This window comes from Jaculus jaculus, chromosome 2, assembly GCF_020740685.1.
Source record: "Jaculus jaculus isolate mJacJac1 chromosome 2, mJacJac1.mat.Y.cur, whole genome shotgun sequence".
NCBI classification, from domain to species: domain Eukaryota; kingdom Metazoa; phylum Chordata; class Mammalia; order Rodentia; family Dipodidae; genus Jaculus; species Jaculus jaculus.
In genome coordinates this window covers 159,710,114-159,726,271 of record NC_059103.1, presented here as the reverse complement: position 1 = coordinate 159,726,271, position 16,158 = coordinate 159,710,114, and positions in this window count along the sequence as shown.

The following is a 16,158-nucleotide window of genomic DNA, read 5'->3' as shown; positions in this document are numbered from 1 at the left end:
TCTATCAAGTATAAGTCAAACTCTTAGTCCTTTGGGCATTGTCCAAGGCTTGTATGCCCAGTTTGGCTTCTCCAATTTCTCATCCTGCTACTTTTCTTGTTCTATTCTGCACCATATTTAGATTTACCAAAAGTAATCTTTTTCTTCTTTCCAGCCAATTCAAATCAATGTTTCTCTCTCTTTCTCTGTCTTTTTTTTTTTTTTTGAGAGAGAGAGAGACAGAGAGAGAGAGAGAGAGAGAGAGAGAGAGAGAGAAAGAAAGAGAGAAACAGACAGAATGGGTCACTGTGCATCTGGCTTATGTGGGACCTGGAGATTCAAACATTAGTTTAAGGCTTCACAGGCAAGCACATTAACTGCTAAGCCATCTCTCCAACTCCAATATTTCTTTAGTTTAATTATTTGTCTCACTAAATCCAAAGCACTTTTGAAAGTTCAGTTCCAGCTTAGTCTTATCTTAAAGAATTTCTTCCTTCAACACACTTTTTGTAGTCTGGATCAAATAAATGACCTCTTTGTACTCTTAAGTTCCTGTGCACATATGATTCGACTGTGCCATATCATTTGGCATATTGTCTTACTCTATAGGCTATGAATGGCTTAAAGTCACCAAGTGGCAATGGCCATGCAGCTGAAGCATTTGGCTTTGGAGTTTGATGCTGAAGGGACTTCGTCTTGCAAAGCTGAGGAATCCGAGACTTCCCTTGGCAAATCCGAGAGGTCTTTCAGTGACCTCTTAGAATGCCTGCTGCCTGATAGTCTGTGCTGCTGCTATCTCTTGGAATTTTTGAAATTATTATAACTATAATGTTGCTTAGCTTTGCTTTCATTCTCCTCTTCTCAATAGTAATAAGGGAGTTCAATTCAGGTGTATTTATACTGTCACCAATGATTAAACAGGAAAATAATGTTTCAGCAGAAATTACTGAGGCTGTAATGTTTAAACAAATTATGGATCCTGAAACTATGGCTAGTTTGAATGCACAAAGTTTTGTAACACCACAAATGTATATTTCACCTAATGAGACATCTTCCTCTTAATGCTACATGTCTTACCAATTGTTCCCAAGAAACATTACTTAGAAGAAATTTCTTGTTGTCAAGATGATTATAGGAATTAATGGACACATCTCCTAAACCTACAGATGACTTACTAGAAAAGGAGCCTGAATTGCTTGGGAGCAAAAATAAACATCTTTCAAATAATGAGGTTGGGCCCACACAAGGAAGTAAAACAGAATATATAACTTTCAGAATTAACAATAGAGTTTGGTGGGCTCCTAAAGGAAGGGCATCAATGCAAAATACTGGTTGGATAGATCAAACTTTGCCATATACAGGGGCATATATTAATGGAATAAGGATGGCCTGGAAAGAGGGAAAAAGAGTTAAATATCAACATCTTCCTTTTATGAAGAGACTTGCAAGGTGAGGACCATACTGTAAAATTGAACAACAAAGAAAGGACATAGAGAGACAATTAAATCAGTACTGGATTAGAAATAGAGAAATGTACTGTTATTTAGGCCACACAATAATATTATGTAGAGAGTGGCTAACACTGCCCTTTCTGAGATTAAAAAAAAAATGTCTGTCACCTTGTAGCCACAAGAGCTGTCTGCCAAAGCTCTTGGCTAGTTTTCATGAGCCTGGGTAAGATATTAACCAGCTTGCAATCCTTGACTTTCTTGTTTAAGATATTATCAGAATGTCTGTGGGACAAGAAATTCATGAGTTAAGCCAAAGCAGGGGAAACCAAGGAAAATATTGTGCAAGATTTCTTAGACAATAGAAGCCACATGAATAAGTTGCTATGTCTTGCTTGCAAAATATAATGTATTGTAAAAACATAAATAAAGGGCTGGAGAGATGGCTTAGTGGTTAAGTGCTTGCCTGTGAAGTCTAAGAACCCCGGTTCGAGGCTCGGTTCCCCAGGTCCCAATTTAGCCAGATGCACAAGGGGGCGCACGCGTCTGGAGTTCGTTTGCAGAGGCTGGAAGCCCTGGCGCGCCCATTCTCTCTCTCTCCCTCTATCTGTCTTTCTCTCTGTGTCTGACGCTCTCAAATAAATAAATAATTAATTAATTAAAAAAAAACATAAATAAAGAAGCAGAGTTTTGCTCTGGGTCCAGTGTGTTTCACCTGAACTACTGATCCAAATAGTTTCCTCACAACACCGACTCCACACATCCCCTTCGAGTTCTACAACCCCACTGAGGCTGGACCTCTGCAACCAAGAATGTCTTACTAATTTCCACATTACCATTTTCCAAGCCAGGGTCTTGTAAGTAGTGTTCACGTTCAAATGCTCGCTGTTATGCAGATTTTGGATATTTATAATGGAAACAGAATGCAAAAAATACAGATAATGTAAAGAGGTAATTAGATGTTTCAATGAGTAGCAGAGATTAAAAATTGTATGAATCTCAACAATTTGATATTATCTAGAAAAGCTAAATGAAAAGATAACATGGAAACTGCAGCATTAAGGGAAATAATTTGTTAGAAAATATGGGGAGGTATCTTCTTTTTCTGGGAAGTAAATCTGCAGGTGTGAAGACAGAGGAAGCTAATGCATGTAGCATATTTCCTATGTGATGCATCATGGCTTTGGTTAACTTTTACATTGAATTTTTCCCTGATTCTATGAGGTGTATAGCTAAGGACAATGGTGGTCTAAAGAATTAAATAAGTTTATGCAGTTCACAAATATGTCTCATGGTATAAAACAGTTTTCAAACGAGTACTGCTTGACTGAAGGGTAGGTTTGTCCACAATGAATTGATGTGTGTTCGTATTGACACGTGAGGACAATGAGAGTAGTCTGAATTAGCTCGACAGCAGACTTCCAAATTCAGGCAGAGAATACTTGAGTAGTCTATGTTAAGTCATAACCATATACGCTTTCAGTATCAGCATGGTATAATTGAAGTTCCTGTGTCAAAATCAGGCATTGGCAAAAATACGTAACAAACCTACTATTCCTATCCTTTTCTGCTCCTGTAGGGAATGTAATGCCAGCAGACATGTAGACATATACTGTTTTTTTTTGTTTTTTTCTCCAAGGTAGAGCTTCATTCTAGCCCAGGCTGACCAGGACTTCACTATGTAGTCTCAGAGTGGCCTTGAACTCATGGTACTCCTAGTACCTCTGCCTCCCTAGTGCTGGGATTAAAGGCATGTGCCACCACATTTGGTGACATACACTATTTTTGACTGAGCCTGGATATAGCCTTAAAACCTTTATTAATAAATGGATATTAAGAGTAAGTTATTTCTTCCCAGAATCTATTCTAATTTCCTTATGGACAATCACCTTGTGAGCATTGAGAGCAAGCTGGATGAATCTGTAAAACAAGGCAAATTACCCTGGTGTCTGGAAGAGGAAGGGTCTCAAATATGAGGTTATGATAGGTTACTCTGACAGACCTCACTGTCTCAGTACGACCAGTCTGTGATCTCATGACCTAAGCTTGACTACACAAAAACAAGCCTTCTTTTCACAAAGGTAGAACCTTGAGCCAAGCTATTCAGGGATAAAGAAAAGAATCCCTCACTCATTTCAGAACAGAAACTTCAGTGTGAAAGTGTGGGATAACTTTCCATTTTCCCATGTTCTCTTTTATGTCCATACATCTTATTTAGACTTACCAACTTTTCTATGAATTTCCCCAAAATATTACACTATTCCAATGAGTTTTTTTTTTTTTTGCAAAAATTAACCAGAGTCAATGCTTGTGGCTTGCAACCAAAAAATTATAATCAATACCATCCTTAGTCAGTCAGAGTTGGCATATGATTTAAAAACCAACAGACCTATGATTTAATAACAATGGCCCATGATTTAAATCTAATAGAATTTAAACATGGAAAATATGCTATGGTGTTTTTATAGTGTGTTAACTTGGCTAGCCTGAACCTATATTTTATACAATCCTCTTCCCCTGTGGCTCCAAGTTAGACTTTGCCAAAAGATAAAATGTTGTAGGATTTGGAAGATGGAATAGCAACAGAGACATTATAATCTGAAGATCTTCATGGTTACTCATGGTGAGAGACAGTGCAAATGTGTCTGAAACACCCTTGTGAATGTGCAGATCTTAATAACTGTGACCTTTGTACAGCAGAGGCTCCAGACTCACAGATAAGTGAAGAATCATGAGTCTTCCATTTTTTTATTCCTCCATCTCTTCTTTGTCATTCTGTTCTGGTAGCTGTGCACACTAGTGCTCTGGATTCATTGGAAAACTCCAATCTGTCCACCCTATGAAGTGTATCCAAAAAGCATGCTTCCTGGTCCTCTTTTGGTCTATTTCTCTAACTTCTTAGATAATTGTGGTGGGCCTTGATCCTTTAATAAATATCTCATTATCCAAAGCACTGCTATTCCCATTTTGGACTCTTAGACTTATTTGTAAAGGAATTGGTTTTAAAAATAGAGCATTCATGATAGTAATCTATAATTGATTCTCTGAACTCATTAAACTGAAAGCCACTGAAGTTCTTGTCCATATCAACAAAATGGACACTAGCAAATATGGCATACAACAGCAAGAAGTTTCTTAGCATATCGTCCATGGTTTACTACTATCAGTAGCTGTACTATAGAATAATGAAAATGAATAGAAGAGTGCTAATGAGTGCATTGGAAAACATAAAGAAAGAAAATAAGCTCACGGTTTAAATTCCCTGATCATGTTCTGAATACTTGATCCCCAGCTGATAGCAATTTGGGAATTTAAACCTTGTTGGAGGTATGTTGTTGGGGGAAGGATTATGGGTGTTATGGCCAGCTTCCCCTTGTCAGTGTTTGGCATACTCTCTTATTGCTATTGTCCACTTGATATTGGGCCAGGAGGTGATAGCCACCCTCTGCTTATGCCTCAATTTCCCCTGCCATCATGGAGCTTCCCTTCAATGCTGAAAACCAAAATAAACAACTTTCCTCCTATCAGCTGCTTTTGATAGGGTGCTTTGTGCCATCCAGGAAAAGGTAACTGCAATACCTTCCCACACATTTATCCCATGTAACATTTTGAAAGACATTTACTTTGTGAGGCTTTGAGAAATATGTTAGTGAAGGGAATGTTATCATCCCTGAAAAGATCTGCAGTGATTTTCCACACCAGGAATAAAATAGGAACTTATGTCATTAAAATAGATTTTTCTAATTAGGTCAAGAGGATGGAATGTCAAAATGACAGGGGACAATGATTGAACCTTATTTGTCAGAATCATGAGTAAAATTTGTATAATGGGTTGCCCATCTAAAGCAGTCATTAACATAATTTCCCCATGCTTTGATGTTAGCTAATTGATCATGGTATCCTAAGGACTGGCACACATAAAAAGTGTGTCAAAGTATTACCTGGTTTGTAGAAATAAAATTCCCAGTCTGCTGAGTAGAAATTTAATTTGGATAACCAACATAGAGCCATAGCACTTCCATGGCATTTTAGATGAAGGGGAAGAAGCTGGCTCCTTTAAGGAATGAATGTGCAGTGCCAATATTGCTCCCAGAGCTCGCTCTTTCTCTAGCCTTCTCTTGAAGAATCTGTGTTTATTTCCATGGTGGACTTAGGAAAGGGGAATAATTATACTGTTTATAAAATACTTGAACTGGCTCTACCAAGAAGACAAAATTTCTCACTGAGATTCCAGTCAGCAGAGGGTCTTAGAAGATTGAGATGATATTAATGAAGTGTTAGCATGTGCTTGTCTTTCCGAGGACCACTAGAGCCCAAACAGAAAGCCTTACTAAAAAATTGGGAGAAAACCATATCGATGAACTGATCTGTGGACTGAGGGATTTTGTGGTGGAAAGGGCCATGGGAATGAAAGAAAACTATAAAAACACAATGAACAAAGGCAATACCTCATTTCCTACAAACTTTCAAGGTTAGGATCATTATCAAAAGCTGAAGAAGGCAGAGATGATGATTTTTATCACATTGATATCCACCTCTCCTATTTGGGCTGTTGAGAAGATGGCAAAGAATGCCATAATCAGATGGCAATTTCAACTGTAGAAGCTCTTTCAGATGTGTTTTCCTTACTAGGAAAGATCAAAATATTCCATGTTATTTTACCAGCTAGTAATTTATTCACTGTTTATTTCCATTTGTTTTCTTTTTGCTCATTGGTAGAGAATGCCAAAATCACCTGGGCGACAAAATACCTTGCCCACCCTATCTCAGATTTATGATTGCTGCTCCTTGTGAGAAGAAAGTAGTAACTATCAAATACTTTGGTAGCACACATATACAGAGGAAGGAGTAAGTACAAGTTATAAACACTTAATTATATATACTTCAGGAGAACTGTATAGGGTTACGACGGTCTACAAATGTAAAGATAAGTCTAAAGCAAAGGGGGTTGCTATACCTGAACCCCCTTATGGACTTAAATAGCTTCCTGCCTCATGGGCTCCTTTAGATTATAACATTTGTTCCATCATTTTTGTTTTTTATTCGACATAGGGTCTCATCTAGGCTGAATGGTAACTCCATCTGTAGATCCAGGTTGGCCTCAAACTCACAGAGATCTTAGCTCTGCCTCTCAAGTTCTGGGATTAAAGGTATGCACCACCATGCCCAGCCTCAACGCATATTCGACTAGCTTTAAGGACTACATTTGAGAGTAGTTCAGAAGCAATTTCATGTGTGAACCATGATATGGTTTGAATATAAAATGTCCTTCCCAAAGTCTCATATATTAAAAGAGTTGGTTGTCAGTTGGCGGAATTCTCCCCACCTCAGTGGATTAATCAATTGATGCACTCATCCATCAACTGATGGCAATGTAAGGTGATACTGAGGAAGTAAGGAGTGCTTGGAAGCAGGTCACTGGGCTTATACCTTCGCCCCTTCCTATAAATTTCTTTCTGCTCCCTGGCTTCTATAAAGTGAGCAGCTTTTCTCTGCCACATGTTCTTCACCAAAACATGCCTCACCATGATTCAGACACAAGATGGTACAGTGACTATTGACTGAAACCTCATGACCCCTGTGCCAAAGTAAATCTTTCTTCTTTTCAGTCGTTTATGACAGATATTTTTGTCACAGCACTGGAAAAGTCTAACTAGTACAAACCATTGATGAAGAGATCTGCTAGTGCCTGGAGTCCATGTTTACATATTTTTATGATATTTTAAATAAAGAACCCATAGGTAAACTATAGCTCAAGCATTTAGAATTTTGGATTATGATTATGGTAGTAGATTTCATCATCATGGGTAACCCAGTTATCATGTAAACTGATTTGTCTAACATAAGTCAGTTGTCAGACATAAATATACATTGTGTATGTTTATGTTTGAGCATGTCCTAGAGATGCAATGAATTGCATCTGTAGTTGTACATCTTATCATGGCACCTACTCCTTCTATGACATTTCCTATCTTTAACCCACATTTATGGCTAGAAGATTTTGTTTGTTTGTTTTGATGTCTGTATGTTCCCTCATGATGTACTGACACTAATTAAAACAGCATGGTAGGGCATGATTTGAAAATTGATACCAAGAAGGTCTTTAGAAATGAAAAATGTATGAAGATATTTGTATTTTGTCAATAACTATGGGATTGAGATGACCTGTTCTGTGTACATTGATCAGGTTATATTGTCTTTGTTCTTAGTTGCATAAATGAAATGGTGACTATCAGAAAAATGATCTTCTGCTTACTAAGGTCTGGATAGAATTAGTGTGGAGTGTCCATCTTCTCAATAGCAGGAGCCAATGATTAGTTCCAATAATGTACTATTTTAAGGTGCATCATTGAGCAATGTAGGGGCAAATTGATTATACTAAGCATCTTCTATGATGCAATCACAGAAAGAGCAGTGAGTGAGTGAGTGAATGAGAGAGAGAGAATATGTCTGTGTGTTCATTCTGAAATAGATATTTTCAGCATGAGTTTGTTCTTCCAGTGCCAAATTTCTATTTTTTAATATTTTATTTATTTATTTATTTGAGATAGAATGAGAGACAGAAAGAGAGGTGGGCAGATAGAAAATTGGCACACTAGGATCTCTAGTCATTGCAAGCAAACTCCAAATGCATGTGCATGTGTCACCTTGTGCATCTGGCTTTTTGTGGGTACTGGGGAATCAGACTCAGGTCCTTAGACTTTAAAGACAAGTGCCTTAACCACTGAGTAATCTCTCCAGCCTAAATTTTTATTTTTTAAACCACCATCCATGAACTTTCAAATCCCATATTCATTACCATGGTAGCTCACACAACATTGTTTTTGACATGAGAATTATTTTTATAGCTAAAAGAAATATGGCACTGGCCCATCCTTATGGAATTTACTGATCTTATTATGGTTACCAGTACCCTAAGGCAGCTAGACTGATATATGTGTTAAATAGTTTTCTGAGTACTCTGTTACACTACCAGCTGGGTGGTAACACTTTGTGGGCTGGGTGATGTCATTCAGGATATAATTTGTGCTCTGAATCAGTAACAAATGTATGGTACTGTTTCTACAAATCTAAGATTCCCTAGTTAATAAGTAAAGGATTTAAAATGGGAATTAATTTTTTGCTATTCTACAAAACAATTCCACTGTGGAGTTGCTGTTCTTTCTCTGTAACTTTGAGTTTGTTTGGTCTAGAGTTTTCTCTTTCTCTAGATCCAGATCACAGAAATAATGGTATTTACTTTAAAGGCTTCCCTCTCACTTCCTACATCCTCCTCTCTCTGCTCAATGATAAGGAAACATGGCTTAAAATTTTTAAGTGTTCCTGGCAAGGTATGATCTTTCAAATGTTTTGCCATTTAAGCCAAAGGTCTCCTCTTTTCCTCTCTCAAAACCACAAATACTCAGTACTTTAAATTTGAGATGTTAACTCATTTCAATTACTTTGAACTTGCATCTTCCCTTTCCACTTTGAGATACAAAAGAAAAAAAAAATGAAAAGAAGAGAAGAGAAAAAAAGAAAAGAAGAGGAAAAAAAAACTTCTTTCTTTTTCTTTTCTTAATTTTTCAAGACAGCTGGACTATTGCCCAGTCATATTGGCAAATCACACTCCTAATTTATGCAGGAGATGATAAAGCCTCATCTTTGCTGCTTTTCAGTGTGTAGAAGCATATGGAATCAAAAAGTGCCAGACCCCGCTTTGCACTCCAGGAACGTGTGGGAGGTCTTACCAGCACTTGCAGGGTGAAGAAAAAGGAGATAAAACTCCTAGAACAGTCTAAGTTTTCTTTCATTGCCCTCACTTTTGGGTATTTTGAATACATTTCTGAACTAGATGTATTTATGAAAAAAAAATTAAATATCATTCTGTATAAAAATGTGTTTTTATTTCTTGGAAGATTTTTTGCATGCATGTATATATGTGGTGTGGTGTGTGTGTACGCACACAAGTGTATTCAGGTGTGAATACCCATGCATGTGTGTACAGAGGCAAGAGAAGGACATTGGGTGACCTCTGCATTCTCATCTTCATGTTTCTTTGAGACGAAATCTTTCTCTGATTCCAGAGTTTTCAATTTTTTCTAGCCACAGAAATTCTCCAACCTATGATCTGCACAGGATTGGAGCTACAGATGTGTGTGGTCATGCCCAGGTAGTCCATGAGTCTCAGGGAACTGATCTCAGGCAATCTCAGGTTCCCTCAGGCTCTCATAATAGCATAAATATTCTTACTCACGGAGCTATCTCTTTGACCACTTGGAAATATTTTTGTAAGCCCCCTTTAAAAATCAAATATATATCATCTTCAGTTTTTAATTATTATTTTCATTCTCTAATCACAAAACTTTGATGAAATTGGAATGTAAGTGATACTTAGTGGGATTTTTTTTCATTTAATATGGAAAATTAAATAAGGGCAGTATAAGTTGAGGTGTTATTTTCCACTTACATTCAATACTCATATCATACTACTCTAATTTTAGCCCACTGTAATATACTCCATAGAGAAAAACACAAATTTCTCTGGATACCTTTGTACACTATAGTCTCTTTTGTTTGTTATAGGTATTAAACTATGTCCAATTCTCTCAGGACCTATTGACAGAACATCAACTGTCTTCTTATTTGAAGGCAATGAGAGTTCTGCTTAATGAAGCAAAGCTATTCCTTGGAGGCTATATCTAGTCTTGCCCTAGAAATATATTTAAAAATGTTGTTTTAGTTCTAAATATTAAGTAAGGTGTTTATTAAAATAAATACCCCTATAAAATCAAGCTGACAAAAATCACTAAGCCTGAGCAAGGAAACAAAACTTTCCTCAATCAAAATAGGAGAAATTTGTAGATATTTTAGTTCCCTTGCTCATGCATATTTTTAAGAAAAGTGGCTGAAGTATAAATACAAACATCAAATATACTTACAAAACCACATAAAAATAATGATTTGAAAGTCAATTGCCACTCATCGTTTCTTTTTCATATTCATAAAACAGCTATTGCTTGCATTGTAGCATATAACTTTCCCTTTCTAGTTTTTTTTTTTTTTTTTTTTTTTACCCTTTTGGGAAATACTTCATTTTCAGGCCTGGGCTTTGGAACTGCTTTTTCTCCAGAGGAGAGATAAAGCAGCCGCTCCAGGCCTCAGTTAGCACATTGCAGTCCCATGACATCTGTGATCAATTTAGAGATGGTCATGTGACCACCCCACCCAGATAATTAGATGCCATGATTTTTTTTTTTTTCCTGTTGAACATGAACCTTGGAGGATTAGGGACTCTTGATGCTAGTCATTTTCTAATCATATGCAAAGTAGAGCCAACTTCAAAAAAGCAGAAGAGAAGTCGAGATGGGGAAAGTACCCTTCTGTGTTATAATTTGAACTTTGAATGAAGATAAGCCTGAATATCTACTTTTGACTATTTAGTTGTTTAATATAATGAATTCTCCCTTCCCCTCATTTTTTTTTTTAACTTGAGTTGTTGCGAGATAATTCTTTTTTGTACATCCATCAAAAGTAATGGCATGACTATTGGCATTGGGGTCATTATGAAAGATTAAGCTTCAAGGGACTTACATGCCTTGAGATAACACATATGTAGATGTTAACTATTCTGATAAGATTTATGCATGGGATTGGAAAAAGATTGCAGTAAGAATGAGACTGTTGCATTAACTTTGTCTGGAAAGATATGAGGACACATCAATTCACCCCAGATAGGAGGTAATTGCACCAAAACTGAACTTGTAAACCAGTGAGTTGATTGGTGTTACTTACAGATCATAGATGATGGGGGAACTCAACTTGCCAGCAGCTACATAGACAGGGGAGTCTCTCTCAGCAATTGTTTACTGCTTCTTTTCACTTTGGTGAGGCATCTAGTGACTCTTCAGGAACTCCCCAAGGCCTATGAGTTGTTTACTTCCCGAGTCTCATAAACATATCTCCACCTTCAGGAGGGAATGTTTCAGTTCTAAGGTATTTGCTATACAACAGGGTCAGAGAAGGCTTCCCAGAATGGTGACATTTAAATTAAATCCTCAAAGAGTTGTATGTTAAATAAAATGACCATGGTTCCTATCTAAGCTTGGCTTACTTCCAAAGGTAGCCCCAGATTTAGACTTAGTTCCAAGCCATTTCTCTGGGACATACTACAAGTTAACTCAAATATGGGAATGGAAAAATGACATAAGTGTGTCAACTGGACTTTTCATCACTCCAGAAAATACTCAAGATTATCAATTTAAGGGAGGAAGGCTGTATTTGGCTCATGGTTGCTTTTATGCCTATGGTGATGGAGAATGCCATAGAACAGTGTGATGGAAAAAATGACTTCTCACTTTAAGATAGCTAAGAAGCAGAAAGAATAATAGGAAGAGACATGGGACAAGATGAAACATTGAAAAAGAAATTTACTTTAGACAGAGAGAGAGAGGGGGGGGGCATACCAGAGCCTCTAGCCGCAGCAAACTAACTCCAGATGCATGTACCACCTTGTGCATCTGGCTTGTGTGGGTCCTGGGGAATGGAATCTGAGTCCTTTGGCTTTGCAGGCAAGAGCTTTAACTGCATAGCCATCTCTCCAGCACCTGAAACACATCTTTCAAAAACATGTCTCCAGGAACCTACTACTTCTAATTAGGCCTTACTTTCTAAAACTTCCACCACCTTCTAGTAATGCAATTAAATGGAGAATTCTTCAATGGATTAATGCATTGAGAAAATAAGAGCCCTCCTCTCAATCACTTCTCACAGACCCACCTCTGAACATTGCTACATTGGGAAGCAAGCGTTTAGTAGATGAGATACTTAGGCATGTTGGTTCATTAAATTTCTAACATCACAAAGCATATAAAGGACACATTCAAGATCAAATTGCCATGAGATTCTGTCTCATTGGTAAATCTTAGAGAATCCTTCTAGTCAGAGAAGCCATGTGATTTTCCATGGCTTTCATCCCTCCCTGTGTTTCTTGGTGTGTATGGCAGAGTACTCTTGGATGGTATTGGAGAAATACTCTATGGGGAATAAGAAGACATATGGTGTACTATAATGGGGACCAGTTTCTGGTAAACTGTGGTAATCCAAGGGATATAAAATAGCTTCAAGTTCATCTGTACAATTCCTATTTTCTATGAGAATTAATTTGTTTTCTTCATTATTTCTACAACTCTCTATAGACTTATATTTTAATACTTTTTATTGCTTCTGAGATCTTAACTCCAGTGAATGATCCATCTAAATGTAGTTGTCTTATTTCTTTGAGTTTATATGAAACCCATGTCAAACTCATCCATTTATATTTGATTTCCCTTGAAAGCTCAAAGAAGGCATTTGACAATATGTATTTTGAGGCTGTCTGTCTACAGCACAAATTTCAATGCTAGGTTCAGTACAAGTTATTATCTCCTTAATAAAAAATAGCTTAAAGTTTTATGTTGTACATTTTTGTCTTAAAAATCCTAGATTGCTCTCCTAAGCTGTGTTTTTCATGACAGGAGCCCCAAACAAGGATGCTTAGACAGGGACTGAGAGAGTGGCTCTTTTAAAATCTCTAAGTCAGGCTGGGGAGATGGCTTAATGGACAAGGTGCTTGCCTGAAAAGCCAAATGACCTGGTTGATTCCCCAGTACCCACATAAGCCAGATGTACAGGTGGCACATGTGTCTAGAGTTCATTTGCAGCAGCTGGAAGCCCTGACATGTCCATTTTTTCTATGTGCCTTTCTCTCTCTTTCTCTGTCAAATAAGTGAATAATATGAAATAAAATAGAACAATTATTAACATCTGTAAGTCAATGAACAACAACAACAACAAAAGAAACTAAGACAGGGAAAACCAGTAGGCAGAAGTGGATTCAATTTTCAATTCATCCCACAAGATCTTTGGAGGAAAAATGTGCCACAACATTGTCATTGATAGGAACTTTGGGCAGGACTTTTGTACCTTGCATTAATCTGTCATTGGCTGCATGATACATCTTAGAAGAAGATGGAAGCTTCTAAGTTATTGTAGGCACTTTTAAAAACAGAAGTGTGTAGCTATGAGCACACAGAAGTGACGATGGATGTTGTGGGGTTAGGCACAGTACTACCAACTTGTGCTATGGCCATTCTGTCATGGCAATTTCTTACTCAACATGCTCTTCCACAAGTATGTTCTGGCCTTATGGAAAGGTGCTCCTTTCAGTTTGTTCTCTCAAGATCCTCTTTTCCACTTACCTTCAGCCTTGCTGCTTCTACTTTTGACATTGTGCAAAAACTACACTTTTAGTCCTTGTCTAAAAGTACATACTCCTCTGCTACCCTCAGAGCTTCCATTGAGTTAACTTAAGTGCCAGTTTCTCAGTCTATACTTGTTTTTTATCTTCCTGAAAAAGCTGATGAAGACCTTGAAATTTCAGCCTTTCACTGTCCCTTACCCATTTCCAAATATGGAACTATAGTTCATCACTGAAACAAATGCCCACATTAACAGAAGAGTTAGCACTTGGTGTGATTTTAAACAGCAATGTTGTTTTTATCTCTGTGAAAGATGCACAGCAATGAATTGAAAAGACAAGTTTACTCTCAGCACTTAAAGTGTAATGTATAATCATTTAGAGCAGTGAGTATGGTGAGCTTAGGAAATGGGCAAATAGTTCAGTTTGTACAAAGTCCCATGGTGACCAGAGATAGGGAAGATGAGAAATGAACTGCAGACAGGGGTAGAGAGAATTTACACCTTTAATGGCCAAAGTAGTTTAGTTCTTGTTCTGAAAGCATGATACCATGCTCCAATTAGCAATTAACAATGATGACTTTCTATCCCTTTATCTTCCCTGCATAGTGTGCCCTTGAGCAGAGTTCACAGAAACATGAAAAGTGATGTTTATAAATGAAGATTATGACCAAAAGGGTGAATATAGTTGTAAGTTTAAGGAGAAAGGGCAGGACTAGATAATGAATACTATACACAAAATGGGAGGTGACCACCCAGGGAAGATAACCAGTGTTGAACTTCCATACTACTGCTTACTTAATTCTGTTTAGCTGTAGGAATGACTCATTAGTGAAAGGCACTTACTTGCAAATTATGTTCTCTATATTGGTTTGTATATTATTGCATTAAGTTTCTTGTTGCTATGAGAACATACCTGACAAAAGTGAGTTATGAAATGAAAAGAGTATTTTGGTTTATAGTTTAAAGGTGTAGTCCATCATGATGGAGAAATCGTGGCAGCAGGAGTGTAAAACAACTGATCATGCTTCATATACAGTCAGAAAGGAGAGAGAGAGAGAGAGAGAGAGAGAGAGAGAGAGAGGGAGGGAGAGAGATGGGGGGAGGGAGGGAGGGAGGGAGGGAGAGAGAGAGGGGGGAATGCTGGCACTCAACTTGATTTCTCCTCTTTCCCTTTATATTCACTTCAGGATTGTGGGTGATGGGATGGTGCTGTCCACATTCACAGTGGTTCTTCCCTCCAAAGTCCACCCTTTCTAGAAATATCCTCATAGGCTCAATCAGAATTTCGTTTCATGGTGATTTTATATGTAATCATTTTTTTTTTTTACTTTCCATCCCAAAGCATCTCCATCTGCTTTTCTCATTTCTGACTGGTCTACTTGCTCTCTCTTGACTATTCACCCTTCTGCAACTTCCTCTTCCTCTGCTTTTGGTTCTTTTTCTATTTTCACCCCCCCCACACACACACTTTCTCTCTCTTTCTCTCTCTCTCTCTCTCCTCCTGGAGTAGTGTAGGTGGATGATATAGTTCTATTTTTTTTTTTTTTTTTGAGGAGTCTCTTAACTAATTTTCCACCAGTAGTATGTAAAGATTTCTCTTTCCTCACATCTGAGCCAGTATTTGTTTTCACCTCTTTTTTTCTTGATGGCCACTCTGAATGAGGTGAAATAGAATCTCAAAGCAATTTCCACTTGCATTTCCCTGAAAGCAAAAGATGTTGAGCCTTTTTCAAATATTTATTTGTACTTTCTCCTTTGAGAACTGTTTACTTAATTCATTATACTTTTATTCATTGAATGATTCGTGAGTTTTCAGTGTTCAATCTTTGGAGATCTTTATAGATTGTAGATATTAATCTCCTGGAAGATGCATAGTTGGCAAAATTTTTCTCCCATCTGCATGCTATATTTTCACTGCTAATAGTTTCCTTTGCTGCCCAGAAGCTTTTGGACTTCATGCAGTCCCATTTGCTATTTTGGGATTATTTTATGTACTGTGGGAGCCTTTTTTAGAAAGTGTTTGATTAAGCCAACCAATATCTTATAGTGTCTGTCTCTGTTTTCCTGTATCATTTTTAGAGTTTCATGTCTTATGCTAAGGTCTTTGAACCATTTTGAATTCATATTTTTTCAGAGTGAGTGATGGGGGGCTACTTTCAATCTTCCACACATAGATATCCAGTTTTACGAGCAAGACTAGTTGAAGAGATTTTATTTTCTCCTAGGCATGTTTTTGATACCCATATCAAAAATAAGAAACAATTTCAGGAAGGAAATGGTTTATTTGGGCTTATAGTTCCTGAGGGTAACGTTCATTATGGCAGGTAAAGTACCGCAGCGGTGGGGAGCCGGCTGTCACCTCATGCAAGGATGAAACAGAGCTCACAGTATGTAGTTCTGGTCTATCAAACCCACAAGGCCCTCTCTGGTGACATACTTCTTCCAAGAAGGCACCACTTCCTGAAGTTTTCACAACCTTCCCAAACAGCACCACCTGCTGGGCAGCAAGTAT